A 27692-nucleotide genomic window follows, 5' to 3' on the forward strand; every position below is an offset into this window, starting at 1 on the left:
AGAATCGCAAGGCCGATGCCCTTTCCCGCTCATGGGAGCAAGAAAATGAGTCAGAGTCTTCAGACAAGCATCCTATTATAAGTCCGTTGGCATTCTCCACGGTAGGGATGGACTCTACGCCCCCATCAGGGAAAAGTTTTGTGAAGCCGATGCTAAGGAAGAAGCTCATGCATTGGGCCCATGCTTCCCGTTTTGCCGGACATACAGGTATCCAAAAAACCCTGGAGTTTATCTCTAGGTCCTATTGGTGGCCAACTCTGCAAAAGGACGTCTTGGAGTTTATTGCATCTTGCCCAAAGTGTGCCCAACATAAAGTATCCCGCCAGTCGCCTGCGGGGCAACTGGTTCCACTATCCGTTCCCCGTCGACCATGGACCCACTTGTCGATGGATTTCATTACAGACTTACCCATGTGCAACAAGTTCAATACCATCTGGGTGGTAGTTGACCGGTTCACCAAGATGGCACACTTCATTCCTCTCACCGGTCTTCCGTCAGCTTCCAAGTTGGCTCAAGTATTCATACAAGAGATCTTCCGACTCCACGGTCTTCCTGAAGAAATTATCTCTGATCGAGGAGTTCAATTCACAGCCAAATTCTGGCGAAGTTTATGTCAAGTCCTCCAAGTCAAGCTAAAGTTTTCCACGGCTTACCATCCTCAGACCAATGGTCAAACCGAGAGGGTGAATCAGGACTTGGAGGCCTTCCTCCGCATCTATGTGTCCTCCTCTCAAGATGACTGGGTTCAATTACTTCCCTGGGCCGAGTTCTGTCATAACAACCAGTATCATTCTTCATCTGCTTCAACACCATTCTTCACTAACTTTGGATTCCACCCTAAAGTCCCTGAGTTCCAACCGCTTCCAGCAACTTCTGTTCCCGCAGTGGATATCACCTTGCATCAGTTTGCCAATATCTGGAAGAGCGTACGATCAGCTCTGCTCAAGGCATCGTTCAGGTACAAGAAGTTTGCGGATAAGAAACGTCGAGCAGTTCCTGCTCTCAAGGTGGGTGATCGGGTATGGTTATCCACGAAGAATTTGAGGTTAAGAGTTCCCAGTATGAAGTTTGCACCTCGCTATATCGGTCCTTTCAAGATTGAACAAGTCATCAATCCTGTTGCTTACAGACTCCAGTTGCCTCCCTTCTTAAAAATACCCAGGACATTCCATGTTTCCCTGTTGAAACCGCTGATCTTGAATCGGTTTCATTCCTCACTTCCTCCAACTCCGAAAGTCCAAACTCAACGAGGCGTTGAGTATGAAGTGGCCAAGATCCTGGACTCACGTCACCGTTACGGTCAACTACAATATCTTATTGACTGGAAGGGTTATGGTCCTGAGGAACGTTCATGGACCAATGCTTCTGATGTCCATGCTCCTGCCTTGGTCCGGAGATTCCATTCCAAGTTTCCTCAAAAGCCAAAGAAGTGTCCTGGGGCCACTCCTAAAGGGGGGGGTGCTGTCACGATCCGGGTATCTGGACGCCATTTCTTACCCATCAGATGCCTCCTAAGGCTGGCTCAGCGCTCCAGGACCGGATTCCATCTGTTATCCTGATGTGTACATTCCTGTGTCCTCTCCTGTCACTCTGGGACGCTGTCACAGTAAACGCCATATTACACCTGGCATGATGTCTCCCGCGGCCTCCGCCGCCGTCCCTGAACTTCTGCATGCAGAGTGTCGGAGTGGCGATTACGTCAGCCGCGGCCTCCGCTGTGTCCGCGTGGTTGGATGTGCATCTGTCAGCCTGGCGCCTCCTGTCTCCGGTGGCCGGCGCCGCCATTACTGTTTTCATTACCACATGGATTACAAACCAAACATCCCTCCAAGTGTCTGCATGGGCACAGCCATCTTGGATTCTGTCAGCTGATCATTTCCACCAATCTGTTCTCAGTATTGATAATCTGCATAATTGCCTAGCCAATCCCTTCCTTGCTGCAGGTATAAATACACTGTGCCTGAGCAAGGAAGGCGTCAGTGCTTTGGTTGTCAAACCTAGTTCCTGTTTGTCTCTCTCCTGTGATTGTCTTCCAGGTTCCAGCTCCTGTCTCAAGACTTCCACCATAGAGACCCGCACCAGCATTCCACCTGCGGTGTAGCCTGACTCTCCAATCCATTGTGGATTCATCTGTTTCCAGCTACAACATTACCTGCTTCCAGCTCAGCTTCCAGCAGAGTACAGCTTCCCTTAAAGGGCCGGTGTCCTTTCTACACTTTACCACTCTCCACCGGTATTATTATTTCTCCGCTCTCAAGTTCTACATTTCAGTTCATATTTCATCGCTCCCAAGTTCATTTATTATTTAACTGGTTCCAGCCAGTATCCACTTCGTGCTAACAACAGTCTGGTTCCAGCCAGTATCCACAGCAGCTGTTTTATCTTCAGCAACCCAGCTTTTCCTGGAACACCAGCTGGCACAATCCTGGGTTATCTCCATTGCTACAGTCGGGCCTGGTAAGGACTTTCCATCTAGAAGATCATAAGAACTATCTCACACTACCAGTGCCCTGTGGCTCCTGCCATCCTGTAGTACCCAGGAACTGTATTTATTCTTTGCTGACTTTTACGTTTTCTTTTACTGCTGCTGTGTTGCGGAGTTGTCATAATAAACATCATTGACTTTTATCCAAGTTGTCGTGGTCACGCCTTCGGGCAGTTATTATTTATGTTACTTACATGTCCAGGGGTCTGATACAACCTCCCAGGTTCCGGTACATCTCAGCCCCTACAACTGAGGCTGCCTCCCGTCAGCTCAGGCCCTCAGTTGTGACACCAATTTTGCGACCACAGCGGTGCCGTTGTCAGACCTTACCAAAGGGAAGCAGTCAAATATGGTGAAATGGAACTCTGATGCAGAAAAAGCGTTCCAAGCGTTAAAAGTGGCTTTGTGTTCACAACCGGTATTGATAACACCAGATTTTTCAAAAGAATTTGTGGTACAGACAGATGCCTCAGAGGTAGGGATAGGCGCTGTGCTGTCCCAAACCAGAGATGGGGACGAACACCCTATCATTTATTTGAGTAGGAAACTCAATGAGCATGAAAAAAGGTATGCCATTGTGGAAAAGGAGGCTTTGGCCATTAAGTGGGCACTAGATACCTTGAGATATTACCTCTTGGGTAGACAATTCTGACTAGTGACGGATCATGCCCCTTTAAAATGGATGTATGTAAGTAGAGGCAAGAATGCTCGTGTAACTAGATGGTTTCTAGCGTTGCAGGATTTTAAGTTTACTGTCGAACATAGACCGGGTGTCACAACTGAGGGCCTGAGCTGACGGGAGGCAGCCTCAGTTGTAGGGGCTGAGATGTACCGGAACCTGGGAGGCTGTATCAGACCCCTGGACATGTAAGTAACATGAATAATAACTGCCCGAAGGCGTGACCACGACAACTTGGATAAAAGTCAATGATGTTTATTATGACAACTCCGCAACACAGCAGCAGTAAAAGAAAACGTAAAAAGTCAGCAAAGAATAAATACAGATCCTGGGTACTACAGGATGGCAGGAGCCACAGGGCACTGGTAGTGTGAGATAGTTCTTATGATCTTCTAGATGGAAAGTCCTTACCAGGCCCGACTGTAGCAATGGAGATAACCCAGGATTGTGCCAGCTGGTGTTCCAGGAAAAGCTGGGTTGCTGAAGATAAAACAGCTGCTGTGGATACTGGCTGGAACCAGACTGTTGTTAGCACGGAGTGGATACTGACTGGAACCAGTTAAATAATAAATGAACTTGGGAGCGATGAAATATGAACTGAAATGTAGAACTTGAGAGCGGAGAAATAATAATACCGGTGGAGAGTGGTAAAGTGTAGAAAGGACACCGGCCCTTTAAGGGAAGCTGTACTCTGCTGGAAGCTGAGCTGGAAGCAGGTAATGTTGTAGCTGGAAACAGATGAATCCACAATGGATTGGAGAGTCAGGCTACACCGCAGGTGGAATGCTGGTGCGGGTCTCTATTGTGGAAGTCTTGAGACAGGAGCTGGAACCTGGAAGACAATCACAGGAGAGAGACAAACAGGAACTAGGTTTGACAACCAAAGCACTGACGCCTTCCTTGCTCAGGCACAGTGTATTTATACCTGCAGCAAGGAAGGGATTGGCTAGGCAATTATGCAGATTATCAATACTGAGAACAGATTGGTGGAAATGATCAGCTGACAGAATCCAAGATGGCTGCGCCCATGCAGACACTTGGAGGGAAGTTTGGTTTGTAATCCATGTGGTAATGAAAACAGTAATGGCGGCGCCGGCCACCGGAGACAGGAGGCGCCAGGCTGACAGATGCACATCCAACCACGCGGACACAGCGGAGGCCGCGGCTGACGTAATCGCCACTCAGACACTCTGCATGCAGAAGTTCAGGGACGGCGGCGGAGGCCGCGGGAGACGCCATGCCAGGTGTAATATGGCGTTTACTGTGACAGCGTCCCAGAGTGACAGGAGAGGATACAGGAATGTACACATCAGGATAACAGATGGGATCCGGTCCTGGAGCGCTGAGCCAGCCTTAGGAGGCATCTGATGGGTAAGAAATGGCGTCCAGATACCCGGATCGTGACAGCACCCCCCCCTTTAGGAGTGGCCCCAGGACACTTCTTTGGCTTTTGAGGAAACTTGGAATGGAATCTCCGGACCAAGGCAGGAGCATGGACATCAGAGGCATTGGTCCATGAACGTTCCTCAGGACCATAACCCTTCCAGTCAATAAGATATAGTAGTTGACCGTAACGGTGACGTGAGTCCAGGATCTTGGCCACTTCATACTCAACGCCTCGTTGAGTTTGGACTTTCGGAGTTGGAGGAAGTGAGGAATGAAACCGATTCAAGATCAGCGGTTTCAACAGGGAAACATGGAATGTCCTGGGTATTTTTAAGAAGGGAGGCAACTGGAGTCTGTAAGCAACAGGATTGATGACTTGTTCAATCTTGAAAGGACCGATATAGCGAGGTGCAAACTTCATACTGGGAACTCTTAACCTCAAATTCTTCGTGGATAACCATACCCGATCACCCACCTTGAGAGCAGGAACTGCTCGACGCTTCTTATCCGCAAACTTCTTGTACCTGAACGATGCCTTGAGCAGAGCTGATCGTACGCTCTTCCAGATATTGGCAAACTGATGCAAGGTGATATCCACTGTGGGAACAGAAGTTGCTGGAAGCGGTTGGAACTCAGGGACTTTAGGGTGGAATCCAAAGTTAGTGAAGAATGGTGTTGAAGCAGATGAAGAATGATACTGGTTGTTATGACAGAACTCGGCCCAGGGAAGTAATTGAACCCAGTCATCTTGAGAGGAGGACACATAGATGCGGAGGAAGGCCTCCAAGTCCTGATTCACCCTCTCGGTTTGACCATTGGTCTGAGGATGGTAAGCCGTGGAAAACTTTAGCTTGACTTGGAGGACTTGACATAAACTTCGCCAGAATTTGGCTGTGAATTGAACTCCTCGATCTGAGATAATTTCTTCAGGAAGACCGTGGAGTCGGAAGATCTCTTGTATGAATACTTGAGCCAACTTGGAAGCTGACGGAAGACCGGTGAGAGGAATGAAGTGTGCCATCTTGGTGAACCGGTCAACTACCACCCAGATGGTATTGAACTTGTTGCACATGGGTAAGTCTGTAATGAAATCCATCGACAAGTGGGTCCATGGTCGACGGGGAACGGATAGTGGAACCAGTTGCCCCGCAGGCGACTGGCGGGATACTTTATGTTGGGCACACTTTGGGCAAGATGCAATAAACTCCAAGACGTCCTTTTTCAGAGTTGGCCACCAATAGGACCTAGAGATAAACTCCAGGGTTTTTTGGATACCTGTATGTCCGGCAAAACGGGAAGCATGGGCCCAATGCATGAGCTTCTTCCTTAGCATCGGCTTCACAAAACTTTTCCCTGATGGGGGCGTAGAGTCCATCCCTACCGTGGAGAATGCCAACGGATTTATAATAGGATGCTTGTCTGAAGACTCTGACTCATTTTCTTGCTCCCATGAGCGGGAAAGGGCATCGGCCTTGCGATTCTGAGAGCCCGGACAGAACTGGAGTTTAAAGTCGAACCTGGAAAAGAAAAGTGCCCATCTGGCCTGACGAGGGTTGAGACATTGTGCGCCCTTCAGGTATAAAAGGTTCTTGTGGTCTGTAAGTATGGTGATTGAATGAGAAGCTCCCTCCAACAGATACCTCCACTCTTCTAGAGCGAGCTTGATGGCTAGCAACTCCTGGTCGCCAATGGCATAGTTGCGCTCAGCTGGGGAGAACTTCCGGGAGAAGAAACTGCAAGGGTGTAAATGGCCATCTTTAGCCCTCTGAGATAACACCGCTCCTACTCCAACGGAGGAGGCATCCACCTCTAAGATGAAAGGAGAGTCGATGTCAGGCTGTTTCAGAACAGGCGCAGAGATGAACCTTTGTTTTAAAAGATGAAATGCTTGCATGGCTTCTTCAGACCACTTGGACGGGTTAGCACCCTTCTTAGTGAAAGCAGTAATAGGCGCCACAATGGTGGAAAAGTCTCGTATAAACTTTCGGTAATAGTTGGCGAACCCTAAGAACCTTTGGACCCCTTTGAGGGTTAAGGGTACCGGCCAATTTTGGATTGCTTGTAGTTTCTCAGGATCCATCTCTAGTCCGGAACCGGACACAATGTACCCTAGAAACGGAATGGACTTGAATTCAAAGACGCATTTTTCTAATTTGCAATAGAGATGATTGACACGGAGACGGGACAGAACCTCTTTAACCCAAAAACGATGTTCCTCTAAATCGTTGGCAAAAATGAGGATATCGTCTAGATAGACCACGACATGACGGTATAGAATGTCTCTGAAGATCTCATTGACAAAATGCTGGAAGACAGCTGGAGCATTGCTCAATCCGAAGGGCATGACGAGGTACTCATAATGTCCGTCACGGGTGTTAAAGGCGGTCTTCCACTCGTCACCCTCACGGATCCGGATGAGATTGTATGCACCTCGCAAGTCCAGCTTTGTAAAGATGGTAGCTCCGCTAACTCTGTCAAAGAGCTCAGTAATCAGGGGTAAAGGATAACGGTTCTTGATGGTAATGTCGTTCAAACCTCTGTAGTCGATGCACGGCCGCAGACCACCATCTTTCTTTTTTACAAAAAAGAAGCCTGCGCCGGCTGGAGAAGAAGAAGGTCGAATGAACCCCTTTGCTAGGTTCTCTTTAATATATTCCTCCATAGAATGCGTCTCAGGCAGAGACAACGGATAAGTTCGGCCTCGAGGTGGAACCTTCCCTGGAACGAGATCAATCGGACAGTCCCATTCTCTATGAGGAGGAAGGATATCAGCAGAAGCTTTACTGAACACATCCGTGAAATCTTGATATGGAGGAGGTGGAACATCAGACGACCTGGGGGAGGAAGAACAGACAGGCAATACTTTAAACAAACATGTCTCAGCACAGGAGGAACCCCATGCCAGGATTTGCGTAGTCGTCCAATCAATTGTAGGATTGTGAAGACGGAGCCATGGAAGGCCCAGGACCACAGGATGTGTGGCTCTTGGAATCACTAAAAAAGAAATAAGTTCGGAATGAAGAACTCCCACTCTCAGACGAACTGGTAGAGTCCTTAAAGAAATAACTGCATCAAAAATTTTGCTGCCATCCACGGCAGTTAAAGAAATGGACGAAGGAAGTCTCTCGGTGGGTAGGGACCACCGTTTAACATAGGCTTCGGTAATAAAGTTCCCAGCTGCTCCGGAATCAAGGAGGGCAATGACGTTCCGATAACGTTGAGCAACTTGAAGCGAGACTGGGAGATTACAATCTTGAGGAGATGGAGAGGAGATCATTACTCCTAGCCGGCCCTCTCCTTGGCGAGCTAGGATTTGGAGTTTCCCGGACGTTTGGGACAGGCATTAATGGTGTGAGACGGAGCTGCACAATAGAGACAGAGAAACTCGGAGAGACGTCTTCGGCGCTCAGCAGGAGTTAAACGGGAACGGCCAAGTTGCATGGGCTCATCTTTAGATGGTGACAGTTGACGAGGAGGAGGAGCAGAAGATTTTGGAGCAGATGATCTTCCACGCTCAGTTGCTCTCTCTCTGAAACGTAAATCAACTTTCGTGCAGAGTGAGATTAGCTCATCTAACTTAGAAGGTAAGTCTCTGGTAGCTAACTCATCTTTAATACGCTCAGATAAGCCATGCCAGAATGCAGCATACAGGGCCTCGTCGTTCCATGCCAGTTCGGATGCCAGGATCTGGAACTGTATCAGATATTGACCTACAGTACGTGACCCCTGGCGTAAACGGAGAATCTCGGATGAAGCTGAGGTTACCCGGCCTGGCTCGTCGAAGATGCGCCTGAATGTTGACACGAAGGCAGTGTAGGAAGATAGCAGGGTGTCGGACCTCTCCCATAACGGTGATGCCCAATCAAGGGCTGAGCCACTGAGAAGAGAAATAATGTAGGCAATTTTTGTACGGTCACTGGGAAAATTGCCAGGTTGTAGCTCAAACTGAATCTCACACTGGTTGAGAAATCCCCTGCAGAATCTTGGAGATCCGTCAAATTTTGCTGGCGTTGGAAGATGAAGACGTAGAGCAGAAATGGGTAAGGTGGGTGGGGTTATAGCTGGAGTCACTGTGGTTGACGCACCAGACGCGCCTGATCCACGGAGAGTTGTCTGAATCCCATCCAGCCGAGTAGAGAGATCCTGGAGACAGCGGATGATGTGGCCCTGTGCAGCCTCCTGATGTTCTAGTCGGGCTGCCAGTTCTTGCATCGGCCTGGCCGCTTGATCCTGGTCTCCGGCTGGATTCATTAGGTCAGTGCTTACTGTCACAACTGAGGGCCTGAGCTGACGGGAGGCAGCCTCAGTTGTAGGGGCTGAGATGTACCGGAACCTGGGAGGTTGTATCAGACCCCTGGACATGTAAGTAACATGAATAATAACTGCCCGAAGGCGTGACCACGACAACTTGGATAAAAGTCAATGATGTTTATTATGACAACTCCGCAACACAGCAGCAGTAAAAGAAAACGTAAAAAGTCAGCAAAGAATAAATACAGATCCTGGGTACTACAGGATGGCAGGAGCCACAGGGCACTGGTAGTGTGAGATAGTTCTTATGATCTTCTAGATGGAAAGTCCTTACCAGGCCCGACTGTAGCAATGGAGATAACCCAGGATTGTGCCAGCTGGTGTTCCAGGAAAAGCTGAGTTGCTGAAGATAAAACAGCTGCTGTGGATACTGGCTGGAACCAGACTGTTGTTAGCACGGAGTGGATACTGGCTGGAACCAGTTAAATAATAAATGAACTTGGGAGCGATGAAATATGAACTGAAATGTAGAACTTGAGAGCGGAGAAATAATAATACCGGTGGAGAGTGGTAAAGTGTAGAAAGGACACCGGCCCTTTAAGGGAAGCTGTACTCTGCTGGAAGCTGAGCTGGAAGCAGGTAATGTTGTAGCTGGAAACAGATGAATCCACAATGGATTGGAGAGTCAGGCTACACCGCAGGTGGAATGCTGGTGCGGGTCTCTATGGTGGAAGTCTTGAGACAGGAGCTGGAACCTGGAAGACAATCACAGGAGAGAGACAAACAGGAACTAGGTTTGACAACCAAAGCACTGACGCCTTCCTTGCTCAGGCACAGTGTATTTATACCTGCAGCAAGGAAGGGATTGGCTAGGCAATTATGCAGATTATCAATACTGAGAACAGATTGGTGGAAATGATCAGCTGACAGAATCCAAGATGGCTGCGCCCATGCAGACACTTGGAGGGAAGTTTGGTTTGTAATCCATGTGGTAATGAAAACAGTAATGGCGGCGCCGGCCACCGGAGACAGGAGGCGCCAGGCTGACAGATGCACATCCAACCACGCGGACACAGCGGAGGCCGCGGCTGACGTAATCGCCACTCAGACACTCTGCATGCAGAAGTTCAGGGACGGCGGCGGAGGCCGCGGGAGACGCCATGCCAGGTGTAATATGGCGTTTACTGTGACAGCGTCCCAGAGTGACAGGAGAGGATACAGGAATGTACACATCAGGATAACAGATGGGATCCGGTCCTGGAGCGCTGAGCCAGCCTTAGGAGGCATCTGATGGGTAAGAAATGGCGTCCAGATACCCGGATCGTGACACCGGGTACACAATTGGCCAACGCAGATGCATTGTCCCGCATCTTCTGTTTGGGGGCTACAAGTGTTCCGGCCCCTAGGTCGAAACAGGGGAGCGGGATATGTGACAAGAACACTGGGATAGTGTTTGAGGGCAGGTATGTTTGTCCCAGGTTCTTGTCTTACATGTATTAGAAAAATGAAAACTTCTAGGAATATGTTTTGTTTTGTTAGAATCTTTTCAGTTTATTGGAAAAGCTGGGTAAGGGCTCTGAAAGAGAGATGGGGCAAGTTCCAGACATTGGGCCCAGTTTGGGTCTTTGGCCTCACAGAAGGCTAATCAGGCTTTCAGCTGTGTAAGAGTGTTATAGAGCTGCTGGCCTGATTAGGGTGTGCAGACTGCCTGGGAAGACTGCAGGATCTCTGTGAGAGAAACACGCTCCTGATACAAGTAAGCTATACAGTGCTTACCGGAGAACTCTGTGGGTTTTTTGTTTAGTGATAGTTAGGAACATCTTGTGTTTAGTTAGTGCCGGACAGGCAAGGTATTTTCTTTTGGTGTTTGTTTTATTTTCTGTATAATAAAACTGGCTGGGGCCAGTTGTACCAGAACCTGGACTTGTGTTGTTCCTCAGCTGCTGCGTGCTGCCATATACCCCAGGAAACGGCACCTTGCACCCTTACAGTGTTACAATATATATATTTCTATAGGTGTGTATATATATGTGTAGATATGTGTGTGTATGTATGTGTATATATATATATATATATATATATATACACAGACACACTAGTTTTACGGACCCAGCATATACTGTGTCACCTCAGTCCCCACCCCCATGATTGGCTCCACACAGTTCTGGAAACCCCCCCATGCAAATCCTGCGTTTGCCACTGACGGCAATCCTGCCGTAGAATTCGCATGCTGGCTAGTGAACCTAATCCAGCGAGAGATTGTCTGCTTAGAAGCAGGACACCCAAGTTTCTTGGGATCATACAGGACAAACAGAGAGTCCGATTTTCTGTGATGAGCAGTCCTCTTCACATAGAATTTCAGAGCTCTTACCACATCCAAGGACTTTGATGAAATTGAGGAGTCAGTAGCAACTGGCACCACATTAGGTTGGTTGATATGAAATGCCGACACAACCTTCGGAAGGGACTGCTGACGTGTCTGGAGCTCAGCTCGATCTTCATGGAAGATCAAGTAGGGACTTTTACAAGACAAAGCCCCCAGTTCCGACACACGTCTAGCAGAGGCTAAAGCCAACAAAGTGACAGCCTTCCACGTGAGAAATTTGATCTCAACCTCCTGTAGAGGCTCGAACCAATCCGATTGGAGAAACTGCAGTACCACGTTAAGATCCCATGGTGCCGTAGGTGGCACAAAGGGAGGCTGGATGTGCAGAACCCCTTTTAAGAAAGTCTGAACCTCAGGGAGGGAAGCCAATTGCTTCTGAAAGAAAATGGATAGGGACGAAATCTGGACCTTAACAGATCACAACCTCAGGCCCATAGCCACACCTGCTTGCAGGAAGAGGAGAAACCATCCCAGTTTAAACTCCACCGTAGGAAACTTCTTGGACTCACACCAAGAAATATAGAAATATATCTTTTCCAAATACGATGGTAATGTTTAGACGTTACTCCTTTCCTAGCCTGTATCAGGGTGGGAATAACCTTGTTCAGAATGCCCTTCCGAGCTAATATCTGGCTTTCAACCTCCATGCCGTCAAACGTAGCCGCGGTAAGTCTTGATAAGCGAACGGCCCCTGCTGCAGCAGGTCCTCACGAAGGTCTCCCCCTGAGTGACTGCGCCCCAGCCCCGGAGACTTGCATCCGTGGTTAGAAGGATCCAGTCCTGAATCCTGAATCTGCGACCCTCCAGAAGGTGAGGCATTTGCAGCCACCAGAGGAGTGAAATCCTGGCCTTTGGCACAGACGTATTCTCTGGTGCATGTGTAGATGAGATCCTGACCACTTGTCCAGGAGATCCAGTTGGAAGGGTCGTGCATGAAACCTCCCGTACTGCAGAGCCTCATAAGAGTCCACCATCTTCCCCAGAAGGCAAATGCACTGATGAACCGACACCCGGGTTGGCTTCAGGACATCCCGGACCATTTTTGTATCACCAACGCTTTCTCCTCTGGAAGAAACACCCTCTGCCCGTCTGTGTCAAGGATCATTCCCAGAAAAGACAACCTCCTGGTCGGCTCAAAATGTGATTTTGGAAGATTCAGGATCCAACCATGGTCCCTGAGTAGATGGGTCGTGAGAACAATGGACCGTAATAGATTCTCCTTGGATGATGATGAAGCCTGGGTTCAGGCGAAACCGGTCGATCTCAGCACAAGTGATTCAGTCTGCCGGCAGACTCTTGGATTTCCGCCCTTTGCAGCACCAGTGACGGAGAACTTTTCTACATACCAGGGACAATCTTTGCTCACTACGGACACCTGTTATGACTGTGAGTAAAACTGCTCTCGTATATAACATTGACTTTGATTTCTGGACATAAGAAACGGATTTACATCCCAGCAAAGGGTTTTTTATAGAAACATTCAGGCACTTATACTCGTGCCTCATTCTCCAGTTAATCCATTAGGACTTTTATTATGGGGAACGAGTAAAACGCAATTCTGTGTATCTACCCCACAAAATACCATCTTTTTTTATGTTTTATGTTTTTGTGTTTGTCTATATGTTTTGTCCTACCTGTATAGTATACCGATATTAGGTTATTATAATCTTTTCTCACAATATTAATAAACATTTTTTTATATTTACATGCTTCTTCTTGATCTTGTATATATTGGAATACAGTTTTTCACTAAAATCTGCCACTTGTAAAGCTATATGGTAAGCGCAGTGTAACACACCCACATTTTCATCTCCTTGGACGATGCCTTTATCAGCAGATCGTCCAGACACGGAATTATGTTCACCTCCTGTCTGCGGAGGAGACCCATCATCTCCTCCATCAGTTTGGTGAATACCCTCGGTGCTGTGGACAGGCCGAATGGCAGGGCCTGGAACTGAAAATGACTGTCTAACAGTGCGAATCGGAGAAAACAGGATTTTGATACCTACCGGTAAATCCTTTTCTCCTAGTCCGTAGAGGATGCTGGGGTCCACTTCATGACCATGGGGTATAGACGGTTCCACAGGAGCCATGGGCACTCTTAAGACTTTTCAATGGGTGTGAACTGGCTCCTCCCTCTATGCCCCTCCTCCAGACCTCAGTTATAGGAACTGTGCCCAGGGAGACGGCCATTTCGAGGAAAGGATTAACTTTAAACTAGTGGTGAGATACATACCAGCTCACACCTCAACCATGCCGCACAACATGGCATTCAACATAACACACGCCAACAGGCATGAACCATTTACAGAAACATGCTGAAAACAAATGTAACACAACTTGTGTAACTAACTGAACAAAACTGCAGGTAAAGTACGCACTGGGTCGGGCGCCCAGCATCCTCTACGGACTAGGAGAAAAGGATTTACCGGTAGGTATTAAAATCCTGTTTTCTCATACGTCCTAGAGGATGCTGGGGTCCATTTCATGACCATGGGGTTTATACCAAAGCTCCAGTACGGGCGGGAGAGTGCGGATGACCCTGCAGCACCGATTGACCGAACTTGAGGTCTTCATCGGCCCTTCATCGGCCAAGGTGTAAAACTTGTAGAATTTTGCAAATGTGTCTGACCCCGACCAAGTAGCTGCTCGGCAAAGTTGCAATGCCGAGACCCCCCGGGCAGCCGCCCAGGATGAGCCCACCTTCCTAGTGGAATGGGCCTTCACCGACGTCGGTAAAGGCAATCCAGCCGTAGTATGAGCATGCTGAATCGTACCTCTGATCCAATGCGCAATAGTCTGCTTGGAAGCAGGACACCCAATCTTGTTGGGAGCATACAGGACAAACAAAGACTCTGTTTTCCGTATTCGAGCTGTTCTAGCGACATACATCTTCAAAGCCCTAACCACATCTACAGACTTTGACTCAGTGAACGTGTCAGTAACTACTGGCACCACAATAGGTTGGTTTATGTGGAAAGATGAAACCACCTTTGGAAGAAAATGTTGACGAGTTCTCAACTCTGCCCTATCTTCATGGAAGATCAGGTAAGGGCTCTTGTGAGACAAGGCCCCCAACTCAGACACCCGCCGTGCGGATGCCAATGCCAAAAGCATCACCACTTTCCAAGTGAGAAACTTCAACTCTATCTGTTGTAGAGGCTCAAACCAATCCGATTTAAGGAACTGCAACACCACATCATGATCCCATGGTGCCGCTGGAGGCACAAATGGAGGCTGGATGTGCAGAACCCCCTTCACGAAGGTCTGAACCTCTGTAAGAGAGGCCAATTGTTTTTGGAAAAACACCGACAAGGTTGAAATCTGGACCTTGATTGACCCCAATCGGAGGCCCGCCTCCACACCAGCCTGCAGAAAATGGAGAAAACGTCCCAACTGAAACTCTTCCGTGGTAATGTTTCGACGTTACTCCTTTCCTGGCCTGAATAAGTGTGGGAATGACTTCCTTTGGAATACACTTTCGGGCTAGGATCCGACGCTCAACAGCCATGCCATCAAAAGTAGCCGCGGTAAGTCTTGATACACGCACGGCCCCTGCTGCAGCAGGTCCTCGCAAAGAGGAAGAGGCCGAGGATCTTCTATGAGCAACTCCTGAAGATCTGGGTACCAAGCCCTCCTTGGCCAGTCTGGGGCAATGAAGGTTGCTCGAACTCTTGTTCTCCTTATGATCCTGAGAACTTTTGGAATCAGTGGAAGTGGAGGGAAGACATACACCGACCGAAACACCCACTGGGCCACCAGTGCATCCACTGCTATTGCTTGAGGGTCTGTTTACCTGGAACAATATTTCTGAAGCTTCCTGTTGAGACGAGATGCCATCATGTCTATTTGAGGAACTCCCCAAAGACTTGTCACCTCTGCGAAGACTTCTTGGTGGAGGCCCCACTCTCATGAATGGAGATCGTGTCTGCTGAGGAAGTCTGCTTCCCAGTTGTCTACTGTAAATGCCAAATTGCTTTCTAACAAATATTTAAAATGCCCGCTCTAATATATATTGTGGACGCCTGCGCATCTTATTACCATGTGCTATGAATGTGCGCTATACATCGCAAAACACTGCATCCCATAAGAGAAATCAATACACCCACAGATTATCTGAGTTCCAAAGCTCATTTATGTATATATTTGTTATTAAAAGGATATGTATTCAATATATCACAATGTACAGTATATATATATATATATATATATATATATATATATGCATACAGTTTCACGGTTACAATTTACACAGTAAGCAGTTAATACAAACTAATTCAAATACATACAGGGCCAACGATACAATTACCATATTTTTTCTCAATGCTTTCTATGCTCCCCCTCCTCCATCTTTAGCTCTCCCTCCATGCTCACAGAAGCAAAATATTACCAACACTCCATCTCGCTCAGGACCCAGGTGAAAACAGAGACTTCTGTGCGTCTGATCCGCAATACACTAAGTCTCTTGGGGGCGTGCACAGATCTCTTGTGTCTAGGGGAGGGAACTTTCTCATGCATGATGAGTCATTGGTCAGTTCATATGCAAGCCTTGAAGACATCAAAAGGACTGGCCTGAGTTTCCTGTCCGTCACATGCTTTGAATGGAATCCTTTTGTTCTCATCAGAATTGTGGCTTTATATTCCTACATTCAATCATAACTACTTGTTGCAATGAGCTACAACTTAATAACAGGCATCAAATTGATATACACATTAATCTGGTTGCTTTAATACCAAATACGACATGTCCATCTTGCTTCGTTCCAATAATACACATACATGACGTTACTCCATTATATAATTTTAAAACATTTTGATGTCTGGCGCTTGATATGTTATAATTATGTGCTGTATGAAATATGTGTCGAATCTATCTCTGTGGCATGTCTGTGTAAATGTGTATGTTACCATACATTGCTGTGCTCGCTGCGCGTATTTGCAAGTATAGCGACTCATAATGTGTGGAGTCTGATTGTTCTCTCTATGTAATATTTTTGACTTCGACAGTCCACCCTTTGGCAGTAAACAATAACTGCCATAAATTATTAACATAAGAAATATATTTCAGACAATAATCGGTGACCTAGACACACGTATGTATTCATTTCGCAAATCAGACATTTGACTATATTTTGGGTAGACAGGGAGGAGGACGAGACATCCTCTATATGCACTCGGCGGTCACGGGACCACTGGTTGGGTGTGGGACAACATTCAACCTATAGAGTATGCTGGGACAGTGCTTTGGCCTATAATGTCTGATTTGGACGAACATTTCACACATACATGTACCTACGCCTTCGTACACTAATGTTCAGATTCGATTGAGGTTCTGCTGGGTAGAGGGAGAAGACACAAACAAATCGTGAAAGTGACATATAAAATTTCATGATTTACATATTCCTATCAATTGGTGAGATTTAAACATACCAAGGATTTATCTATGGTACTGGTGGATCTTAAGGCTAGGGGGTCTAGTTATATTATACTCTTTGTCCACCGGTCCCCTCCCCCTTCCGTGTAATTCAAGTACCTCAGCTAACTCTAAAAAAATATGGCACTAATCCTGCATCTTTTCGTCTTAGAGGTACCTGTGAGGACATCCAACATTCCGTTTGGTTTAAGACCTTACCCACTAGTGAGTGGTAATCACTCAAGGGATGTCTGTCACCTTATTGCTAGACTGACATTTCTGGATGCTCTCATCTTCAAATATGGGGTCACAATAACTACAAAATACAGTATTCCTCAGACAATAGCCTATCACGTTACCTCCAAACTCCGTAACTACTAGACCTTTGATCTTTCTCTGGCTTTAACAAACTGATCGGCTAATCTTGGGATCCTATAAGGAAATCACTCCTTCCTCCAGAACCAGTTCCAGTCCCACACTCGACTCCTCATGAAAAACCTCGCAAAAATAGAATATCCTGAAAAAAAAGTTTGTCAGCGGGAAAGAGAGAAAAGAGAAATAGAACAAAAAACTCTTGTTCATAGCAAATCAATTACAACGACTGGTCTTTCTGCAATACTTTAGTATGCTCAGGTAGTATTCAACAGTGCCGCCTCTCAGTCTTCACGGAACAGACTCTCTGGTGATACTTTTGCGATCTCACGCCATTTACGAGTTCCTTCCGGACTACCGACTTTCCTGCAATGGGAATCGTGGACCCAAGTCTCTCTCTTGGCTACTTTCACTGGGATAGTGCTGTCATCAAAACGTGGTATGGTCCTTCCCACCTGTCTATTAGGCAACCTGAGCATAAGAACAATCACACAGTCTCTTGGTTCACAATCATGACAGTTAGTATTTGGCATACCAGGAATCAACAGTTTCAAGTTCTTTTGTCAAGTTCTCAAATGCTGGCTCATCTCAATAAGGTATTGTACTGTCACCTCATTGGTGTATTTCTGATCATTGTGCGGATCAATCATGACATGAGGTTGTCTTCCAAAAAAACAAAACACAAATACCAAAACAAAAACAAAAACAAATTTCGAAGAGTGTGATTCGTTAAGTGAAGATCTGAAAGTGGTTCCGATGCTACATAATACTAGTGGCAGTGTCTATGATCACAATAGTCCAATTTCAAGCTTTGCTCCTACTTCTAGGGGTACCATATCTACACACAAATTTCTGGACAATTTTCTTTGCGGTAAACACAGCAGCATCTGTGGTGGCAGGAAATGCCTCTACCCAGTTTGAGAAAACATCAGTGCACACCAATACATAACAATAATTCCTAAAGGGTGTTTACTGTACGAAGTCGATTTGTATTACCTGAAAAGGTCCGTTTGCAGGAGGGATATGGGATGGCTCTGTTGGTATTGCCTTACCAATATTCTTCCTCAAGCAAGTAAGACATGTCATTGCTTTCTTACCTGCATGAGAAGAGTACCCTGGTGCACTCCAGTAGGCTCTTACCAGCTTGCACATACCTTCCTTACCCCAGGTGAGTCAGACCATATGCCACCTCAGCTAGGCCTGGGAGATATGCTATGCTGGCCAATGGCTTACCGTGTCTATCTGTCCAAAGTCCTGAGGACTCCTGACCATATCCCTTCACCTTCCAGACCTCCTTTTCCTGTAGGGAACACAACTTTGTATCTTAATTTAACAGTTGTGTGTTTGCAATGTAGAGTAACATGAGCATAACTCAAAAAAAAGAAACAAGAAAAAAACATCTCTAGAGGAAAGAAAGAAGGAGAAAATGAAAAAGAAAATGTCAGGTTTGCCATTTACCAATAGGCATATCAGTGTCTATACAAAATTTCCCTTCACCGGTATTCTCATCCTTCCTCCACCCTTTGTGCATGACAAGGCACACTGCAGTAATACTGGTGTTATCGTGCTGGTGAGTTATACTAGGTTCAGCCAGAACTCTGAAGGCCCAATTAGGCATGTAGTGTTTGAACTTTAATCGGGTCCATGTATTGTACCACCCTGTGTGAACGCAATAGATGAAGAGGAAACTGTGGAGAAACAGAATAGAGGTTGGTGACAGATAAGTTTGTAGAGGTGAAGAGGATTTTATTAAAATGACAACTGGATTGGGCACTACGGGGAATTGATTACCTACTTTGTCTACCCCCCTTTAAAAAAAAAATCTGTGTTTGTTGTATAGCTGTTCATAGGGAACCCGGTATCTGTGAGATAATTTCCTCTACCTGTGATGGACATGAATCTAGAACAGTGAAATGTAGCATTAGTCTTCGTGGGTGTGTAACATACTTTGTACTTCCTGAGCGGGAGCACATTATATGTATATCATATCTAACAAAGCTCCTGTTAAGTTAATCAGGGGCCATTTCTGCTAGGAAAAAGAAGCAACAGTTTAGAGGCCCCATCTTAACCCCAGCAAGTTTTGTCAAAGGGTAATGTTGCATTTATTTTGTTCTTCCCATTAGCCGAATCTGTGTTTTCTATATGGCTTGTGATTCCTTACTATATGTCCCTTGGTCCCGTCTATGTGTTTAATAATGTGGCTTGTGTTTTCTGTCTAGGGGGTCTATATTGACTATGTGTCCTACTACTCATACAATCTCTGGCAAAATGCCTTTCCTTCCTACAAGTGTAACATATTATTGACCTTGATTTACCATTAGGGATCTGGGGTTTGGACTGATGGGTCTTTCCTGTATGTGCCTGTATACTTACCGTCCTCAACCTCTCCTCCTGTTGTTCTCTGCGCCTAGCAATATTCTTGTGATGTTCAATAACGCACACTCTCTAAGATTAGCTACTGTGACCCCTTTCCAATTTGGCAAACAAGTCTGCACCCTGACCCTCAATGCCTTATTGAGCCTGTCCATTAGCACAGAGACAGCCACCTCCCATTTGCCGAATTAGTGTTTACCAGTGATCTTATCCAAATGGAGAGTTTTCTATTACTGGAAAAGACCAAAAATTTTTTTAACAAGCTTCTAGGTCATGCGAAGTATTCATTCAATCCTTCTCATCCCGTATTAAGGGTCTGTACATGGTCCAACAAACATTTCCGAGCTCATCTTGACTAGGGGCATTACTAGGAATGAATACTTCTTATATGGTAAAAGAAATACCCGGGGGTTACCCTGTCTCTGTCCGCTTTCCTACTGGCAAATACTAATGTGCGGACAGGTTTTTCTCCATTTCTGACGTTACTTTCTTGGTTTTTAATTTATTTTTGGGTTTTACTATATATGTACACGAATGATACCATACTTACCAGTTCCACTGGTCTCAGCCACTTCCCCCGCAGGCTACTGCTCTTCTTTTACCGGTTGGATACTCCTCTGAGTGCATGAGAAATGGCTGAAACCAATCAGGTCGCCTTCTCATCCTAAATGAAACTTCAACATTCATTAGTACATATATATAGGTTACAATCATATTTTTAATATTTTTATTATTTTCTATAGTTTGTATGCTGGCCGTAACTGCTTCCACATTTACATATGGGGGTGTACTTGCTTTCTCTTTTTCTTCCTACTTGTTTATTGTTGCTACAAGTTCAAACAGTTCTTATATTTCCGTACTTGTCTTATATGACTTTGGTTAGACATACCACCTGCAATACCTTAGGATCAAACTCACCAACCCAGGTAATGATGCCCTATCCTCAGCAGTCATACGTACCCATTCATTGCAAAAAGCCTCCTTGTGTGAACCATATTTCTCACACATAATAAACCTTGCTGACCCTCTCGGCCGCAATTCTGACCCTCTCGGTCTCAATTCTTCAGCCTGAACCCTAGCTACCAAACGCCCTTTGCTTGTGCAATTGGATCCCATCGCGGACCTTTTGCCTGTAAACGCAATCCCCAAATGCACAACACAAATAGACGGTGAAAGACACCTAACGCTTTCAATCGCTCCTTCTCGCTGATGTACCACGACTCACTCCAATAGTGACCACCGCGTACCCAGTGAGGCCCTAACTGGCTTCTATTCACTGGAAGTTTTAGGAGTAACTTACCTTTTCCTGTGAATAGCTACCGTTGAAGATTTTCCTGAGAGAGACCAGAGAAAACTTCCCTTTTGACGTACACAAATCACGCTTGCGTGTGCTCTACACAGCGCTAATGATACCGCAATTTTACGCAAAGCTCATAAAGGGGTATCAAGTTGCGCTATGTATCGCACCCACAAACCGCATGTTTGTGGGTGCGATACATAGCGCAACTTGATACCCCTTTATGAGCACAGCGTATAGGTACTTGTTACCTATCCGCCTACAATCACTGGAGTCGAATATACAAGCTGCGCTCCTCAGCCCGAGCGTAATACAAAACCTTTAAACTTCAATTCACAATTTCTAAACTTCACAATGCACAATTCTATATCACGCTCCTCTGCAAATCTCCTCACGATTTGCGTATTATCTCTATCTGTATTAACGTAAGTCAGCCGCCTCACGCCACCAAGCCTCCACTTACTTGGTATACCACGGGACCAGAATTTTCGGGGTTCAACTCCACTCACTCCGCTTTCACTCACTCAAATACACCTTGTTTTTCTTTTCTGTACAGAAAATTTCCACTCCCTCCGATTGATGGTGTCAAAGTCGAAAAATATTGCAGTACACACATCACGTACGAACTACACACAGATGGCCTCCGCGCGTGTACTTGTTCTGCTGTGCGTGCACATATTCGCAATTTGCGTATGGTCGCTCCCGCGGTCGTGCGCATCAGAGCGTGGTATGGGTATTTACGGTAGAGTTTGTGTACGCATGGAGAGCCATCAAAACACGTTACATGTTTAATCCAAATAGTGCACAATGTACACATAGTCTCCTTGCATCACATCAGAAAGTAATAGCTGTTTAGATGGTAACAGAACAAAGGGATTCACCTTTACAGAATAGGAGGGGACAGAACAAGGTCATAAGGTGGTGTTTGGTATCCAGCTGTAGGGTATTTTGAGGGTAACATTCCGGTGTTGGTTTGAGGAAGATCACATGTTCCTGCGGATAGTTATGTGCAGAAGCAGAATATAGATATAAACTGTATTTACTGTACATTATGTATGCGGCGGGAATCCAGAGGAGACCACCCACAAGAGCAGTTGGGAAAGACATTGCCTACCTATTCAAACCGACCTATGACCTCTCCTGTACTGTAAAAGTGCATTCCTGTGTCCAATGGACAAAGGGATTACAGTATCCATTGTATTGCTTTTGGAAGAATTGTATAAATAAAGCCTGCTGCAGCCTGGTCACACACAAGACTCACAAAGTTATCAGATGACCGGGGACCGGCCGGGTTGCGCAAGCTTGTCCACTCAAGTATGTACCATTGAATGTAGCCATTTACTCTGTTAAATTGTATTGTATTATTTGTATTGTAACCCCCTTTCAGCAATAATCTACTGTGGTGTCGGAACCCAGCGGTTAAATCACAATTGGTGTCGTGTCTTCATTACCCTGCTAAGGTTTAAAGTGTTTTATCATTGCATTGCATTACTGTGAAGGTTTAAAGTGTATCTCTGGGTGTGTGCGCGCTGTGTGTACTTTGTACCCCCAGCGCGGCGTTTGTACGCTAAATCCGTACAGTGATACGGGACTCCGTACGCAAACAGTGTATAAAGTATGTAGCGTGTGTATTAGGTTTAGCGGCCGCAGTGGCTCCATGTTAAAGTGTATTCTAAGTGTGTATAAGGTATAGCTTTCATTCCTGTTAGATAATCGACATTATCAATTGGGGGCTCTCCGGTTTTCCACATACTTACTACCTAACAGGTCACAGCAGACGTAATCTATCAGCAAAGGGTGGAAAGTTATCCTACGTATCCTTTTCTTGGTCGATGGATGCACTGAAAACCCTACTTGATTGCTGATTAGATGGAGTCTGCTCTGTATGGTTTGTAGAGATGCTGGTAGAACTCGTAAGGTAAACAGTAAAAAAGCTATTTAAAATCTGTGATTTTTTTGGCGCCAAAAAGCGTACACGGCACCTATACTTTGCTTACTCTCTCACATTGTTGCAAAACAAGGTTCAAATAAGTCATGTTGTGTTTGATTCAGATTGGATTGCTTATCTGTTAAGTAGGGTTAAAAGTACATTTAAAAGTTGCTGCATAGCATTGATATAGTTTTATGTTTAACTCAGGCCTAAAATAACTTCAGGGGCTTGTATGATGTGTGATTTCTTTGTGACAAAGGAAGCCGCATGGTCTGTCCTCCATTTTGGACTAACCACATGGCCTATCCACCATTTTGTGTAACCCTCATGGATGTGGAAGGGGGAGGAGCAGCGGCCATTTTGGGAAGGTAATTTTTCTAAATGGCTGATTTTCACTGCCCAGAATTATCAGCTCTCCTTGGTCACATCAATCACCATTTATGAGTTACCAATGCATTTATTTAACCCATGCCATAGTCAATTACAAATAGTTTCAGCGGGGCCCAGTGAAAAGTTAATAGTAAGATGAATACTTGATGTAAGAATTACACACAGATATAAACAAAGTTTTTTTTTCTTTTACCTATAGGATTTAGTTAGAATCTGCTTGCTATAAGATAGCCATTGAAATGCAAATTAACCTGTGTAACTGCTTTTTCTTAGCAATGAAAAACCACTTTTACAGGCAGGCAAAAGCACATAGCTTTCATATGCAAATTAGAAGCACTGAATGGGTAAAGGAGTCTCAGGAGACCAGTGAATGGTACATATATATAATTATTATAATTATGTGTATATTTATATCAGTGTATGTTCTGCAAGATAGCTATCCAATCTGAATCCTATCATTTAAATTATTGGTTATTAGTCATTATAGATCTGTTTGAAATCGGATACATTTGTTTGCTATATAGATAAATTTGAAATAAATGTATTTAAGGGTGTAATTATAAAACACAAAACGCAGTTCTGGCCTGGATCTGTGTGAAATAGGATACATTTGTTGCTATATAGGTAAATATATAGGTAAATTTGAAATAACAGTATTTTAAGGAAGTAAGCATAAAGACACAAACACAGTTCTGCATAAAGGTTTATACAGAAAGAAACTGTGTGGCGTGTTAAGTGAGCGATTATAGTTAATATTGCTCACATTTATAGAAATTGTGTGAGTTGTTTTATTGCGTACGCACATTGTCTCGGACAAAGTAAGGGACACGCACGGTCGCGTGTTTGCGCAAAGTGCGTAAGAATGCGGGCGCTAAGTACAAATTATACAATAGTGTCGTTTAGTTCAAAGATGGGATAGTAGACATATAATACAATAGCACATAACAATCATATTTCAAAAGCAGGTTACTCTAAATTTAGTTTAAAAAAAAAACTGTATTGCCTCTGCGGTAAAGCTGCCATCTTGAATGCATCCTAATTTTCTGTACAGAAAAAAAATAAAATAACGTGTATGTGAGTGAGCGAATGCAGGAGTGAGGGGATACTGAACCCAAGAACTAAGTGGTCTAAGTGGTCTAGGTGGTCTAGGTGGTCTAAGTGGACACACTGGGTTAGTAGAGGCCCGGTGGCGTAGGGTTCGCAACCCTGCGTTATTAACTAGGTGGTCTTAGTGGACTGAGTGGTATCCCATACAACTCTTAGTGGTCTAGGTGGTCTAAGCTAGGTGGTCTACAGCAATCGTAGGGCATATAGATAACTAGTATCTATCTATAGGCTGTGCTATTGCATCACATGTCTGTTTGTTCAGCACAGAGCAACGTGATATTATTGTGTCATGTGCGCTGTGGAAGAGCATACGCAGACGTGATTGTATAGACAAAGGGGTTTTTCTTTGATAACTTCGGGAAATCTCCCTGGTGGGCTTCACTGGAAAGGGTGAAAGATAGTTATCTAATTTCTCTGTTTTTCACCCTACAAACAATTCCAGTTGAAAGATACCGAAAAGGAAATTTTCACTGCCTCTCTCAGGAAAATATTCCAAACAGAACTTCCACCGAAAGAAATTACGGTGTAAGGTCTAATAGGAGCCCTAAATTGGGTACATTGCGATCCGCTATCAACAGTGTATCGTTGTATTGGCCAGCGTGGGTGAGAGCGAGTGGAAGGCGCTCGGGTATACTTCCACCGTCTACTTATATTGAGTATTTTGGTGTTTGTGGGAATTTTTTAAAGATATTAGAAGAGACCCACAAATATGGGAGCCGGTTGCTCAAGTAAGAGACGTTTAGATAGGGTTCAGGCAGAATTGTGGCCAAAAGGCTCAGCAAGGTTTATCATGTGTGAAAAATATGGTTCACACACAGAAGTTTTATGCAATGAGTGGATATGTATGACTAACAATGATAGGGAACCATTCCCTAGGGTGGGCAGCTTTGAACCAGAGGTATTACAGAACTTAAGGTTAAAGATATGTCTGATTAAACCCAGAAAACAAAGGATTAGACATAATGATTGTTTAAAATTATGGCAGCAAGAGAAGGATATGCAAAGGGAATTAGCTTGTGCAGCAGGTTCCAAACCTAGCGGGAAAACAATGGCGACCGCACCACCACTACCGTATATTGCGGGGGACAAGATGGCTACAGTCAATGGTATATCCGTAAAATATAGTAGTATGTAAAAACAATGTATTAACCCTAATTATTTTTTTTTGCAAGATGTATCCTGTTTTTTTTTAAAGTCTTTTCAAGGTTATAGGTCACAAGAGGATGATGGACTTGCTGGCAGATCAGTTCCTGTATTTATTTACAGAGAGACAGAGACATAAGATGCATTGGAGGGAATGGTAATTGTATCGCTGGCCTGTAACTGTAATTGTATGTAACTGTATGTTTTAACTGCTTACTGTATGAGTTGTAACTATAGGTATACTGTACTTTGTAATAATATATATATTGAATCTATATCTTTTTTTTTAATAACAAATATATCCAGCCAAATCGCAGCTCTCCTCCAAGCAGTCACCTCGCTGCAGGAAACTCAGGTGGGGCCTGTCCAACCAGGTAGAGCAGTAACAATATTCCCCAATGAAAGAACTGGCGAGGTCACAGCTACCGGTAAGTGTGAGACAGTTCACTGCAAAGAGACAACAACACCTCACAGTAAACAGATTAGGAACGGAATGGTAGGATTACACTCTGTCTTGGAAATAGTAACCCCCCAATGGGGGAACCGATAGTCAGGGAATAATCCTCACCAGGAATAATGCAATGTATTGCCCGTAGCCCAGAGATGAGCTGCGATCAATCATTTCAGAATTCCCCGACCCTCGGAAGCATTTAGCCAGATGTCAGAAATTTTTCAGAGATCTGGGTAATGCGTATGAACCGACAAACAAACACTGGCGGATATTTTTGAAAGCGTGCCTACCTCCTAATATTGACACACAAAAATGTATCACTGATTGTAGATTAGAGTTGGATAGTCTTATGACTGACAAAACACAATCAGGAGAACTTAGAGCAAATTAACATGCAACTAGAGTTGTATTTCCCCACAACTGTTAAGTGGAGAAAAAAAAATTTCTCCATAAAACAGAGGGAAAATTAAATGACATCTGAATACTTCCATCAGGACCTGCAAATAATAAATAGATACATGGGGGTATCAGATACAGGGAACGATGCGAATTACAGGAAGGTAGCTGTTTCTGTATTAATGGACGGACTCAAGACAGTAAGGGACAGGGTGCAAACATTTTTTTTTCCCTGATTGGAGAGGGGCCACAGTAGCTTGTCGCAGAGAGTGCGCGATTGAACACCATAAGAATATTGCTAGGCGTAGAGAACTGCAGGAGGAGAGGCTGGGGATTGAAAGTATACAGGCTCTTACACCAGAGTCTCATCAGCCAAAACCCCAAAAACCCTGGTGGTAAGAAAAGACCGAGAATTTGTTACATTTGTAAAAAAAAATTAAAAAAAATAAAGAACATTTTGCTAGAGATTGCAAGAGTAGTAGAGCACATAGCCAATATAGACCCCTAGACAGAGAAAACAAGCCACGTTATTAAACACATAGACGGGATCAAGGGACATATAGTAAGGAGTCATATAAAAAACACAGATTCGGTTAATGGGAAGAATGGAATAAATGCAACTTTACCCTTTTGACAGAACTTACTGGGGTTAGGAGGAGGTCTCTAAACTTCTGCTTCTTTCTCTAGCAGAAGTGACGTCTAATTAATTTAGCAGAAGTTTTGTTAGAGATGGTATACATATAGCGTGCTCCCGCCCAGGAAGTACGAATTATGTTGAATACCCACGAAGACTAAGGTTGCATTTCGCTGTTCTAGATACATGTCCATCACAGGTAGAGGAAATTATCTCAAAGATACCGGGTTCCCTATGAATTTAGAATGGACAGGACACTGGATTGATGGCTGGGATAGTCCCAGTAGAGATATAACACACATAGATTTTTTTTTTTGGGGGGGAGCAGACCGAGTAGAGAATCATTCCCCTTAGTGCCCAATCCAGATGTCAAACTTTGTAAAATCTTGTTTGCCTCTACCAACTTATCTGTTACTAAACTCTATGTGATTTGTCTTCAAAGCTTCCTCTTCATCTCTTACGTCCACCCACAGGGTTACAGTTCAGACGCCACAGGCCTACTCGGTCTTTCAGAGTTCTGTCCAAATCCAGTATATCTCACCAGCATAGGGACACCAGTATTAACGCAGTGTGCCTGGTCATGCACAAAGGGTGTAGAATGAGAATACTGATGAAGGGAGACTGTGCATAGACACCGATATGCATGATGGCGTGACAGCCTGATGGTGAACGCAAATCTGAAAAATTTTCTTTTTATTATTTCCTTTCTCTTTTCACTTTCCACAGATGGTTTACTTCACACAACTGATAATACACAACAGTTAAACACATTGAAATACAAGATTTATGTTCCCTACAGAAAGGCCGCTGACCCGGAGAGAACTCGTGACAAAGAACAGAGTGTAGAGAACCTCGTATCACTGGAGTGTCTGTTCCAGGAAGGTTGAGAGGCAGGACTGTTGAAGGGCATCCGAGCACAGATCTAGAACGGTTGTAGTATCATTTTTTTTTCTTCACCTCCCCCTGCATTTTCCTGTCTTTTCCCCTTCTTATTTTCCT

The sequence above is a fragment of the Pseudophryne corroboree genome, chromosome 11, assembly GCF_028390025.1.
Source record: "Pseudophryne corroboree isolate aPseCor3 chromosome 11, aPseCor3.hap2, whole genome shotgun sequence".
Lineage (NCBI taxonomy): Eukaryota > Metazoa > Chordata > Amphibia > Anura > Myobatrachidae > Pseudophryne > Pseudophryne corroboree.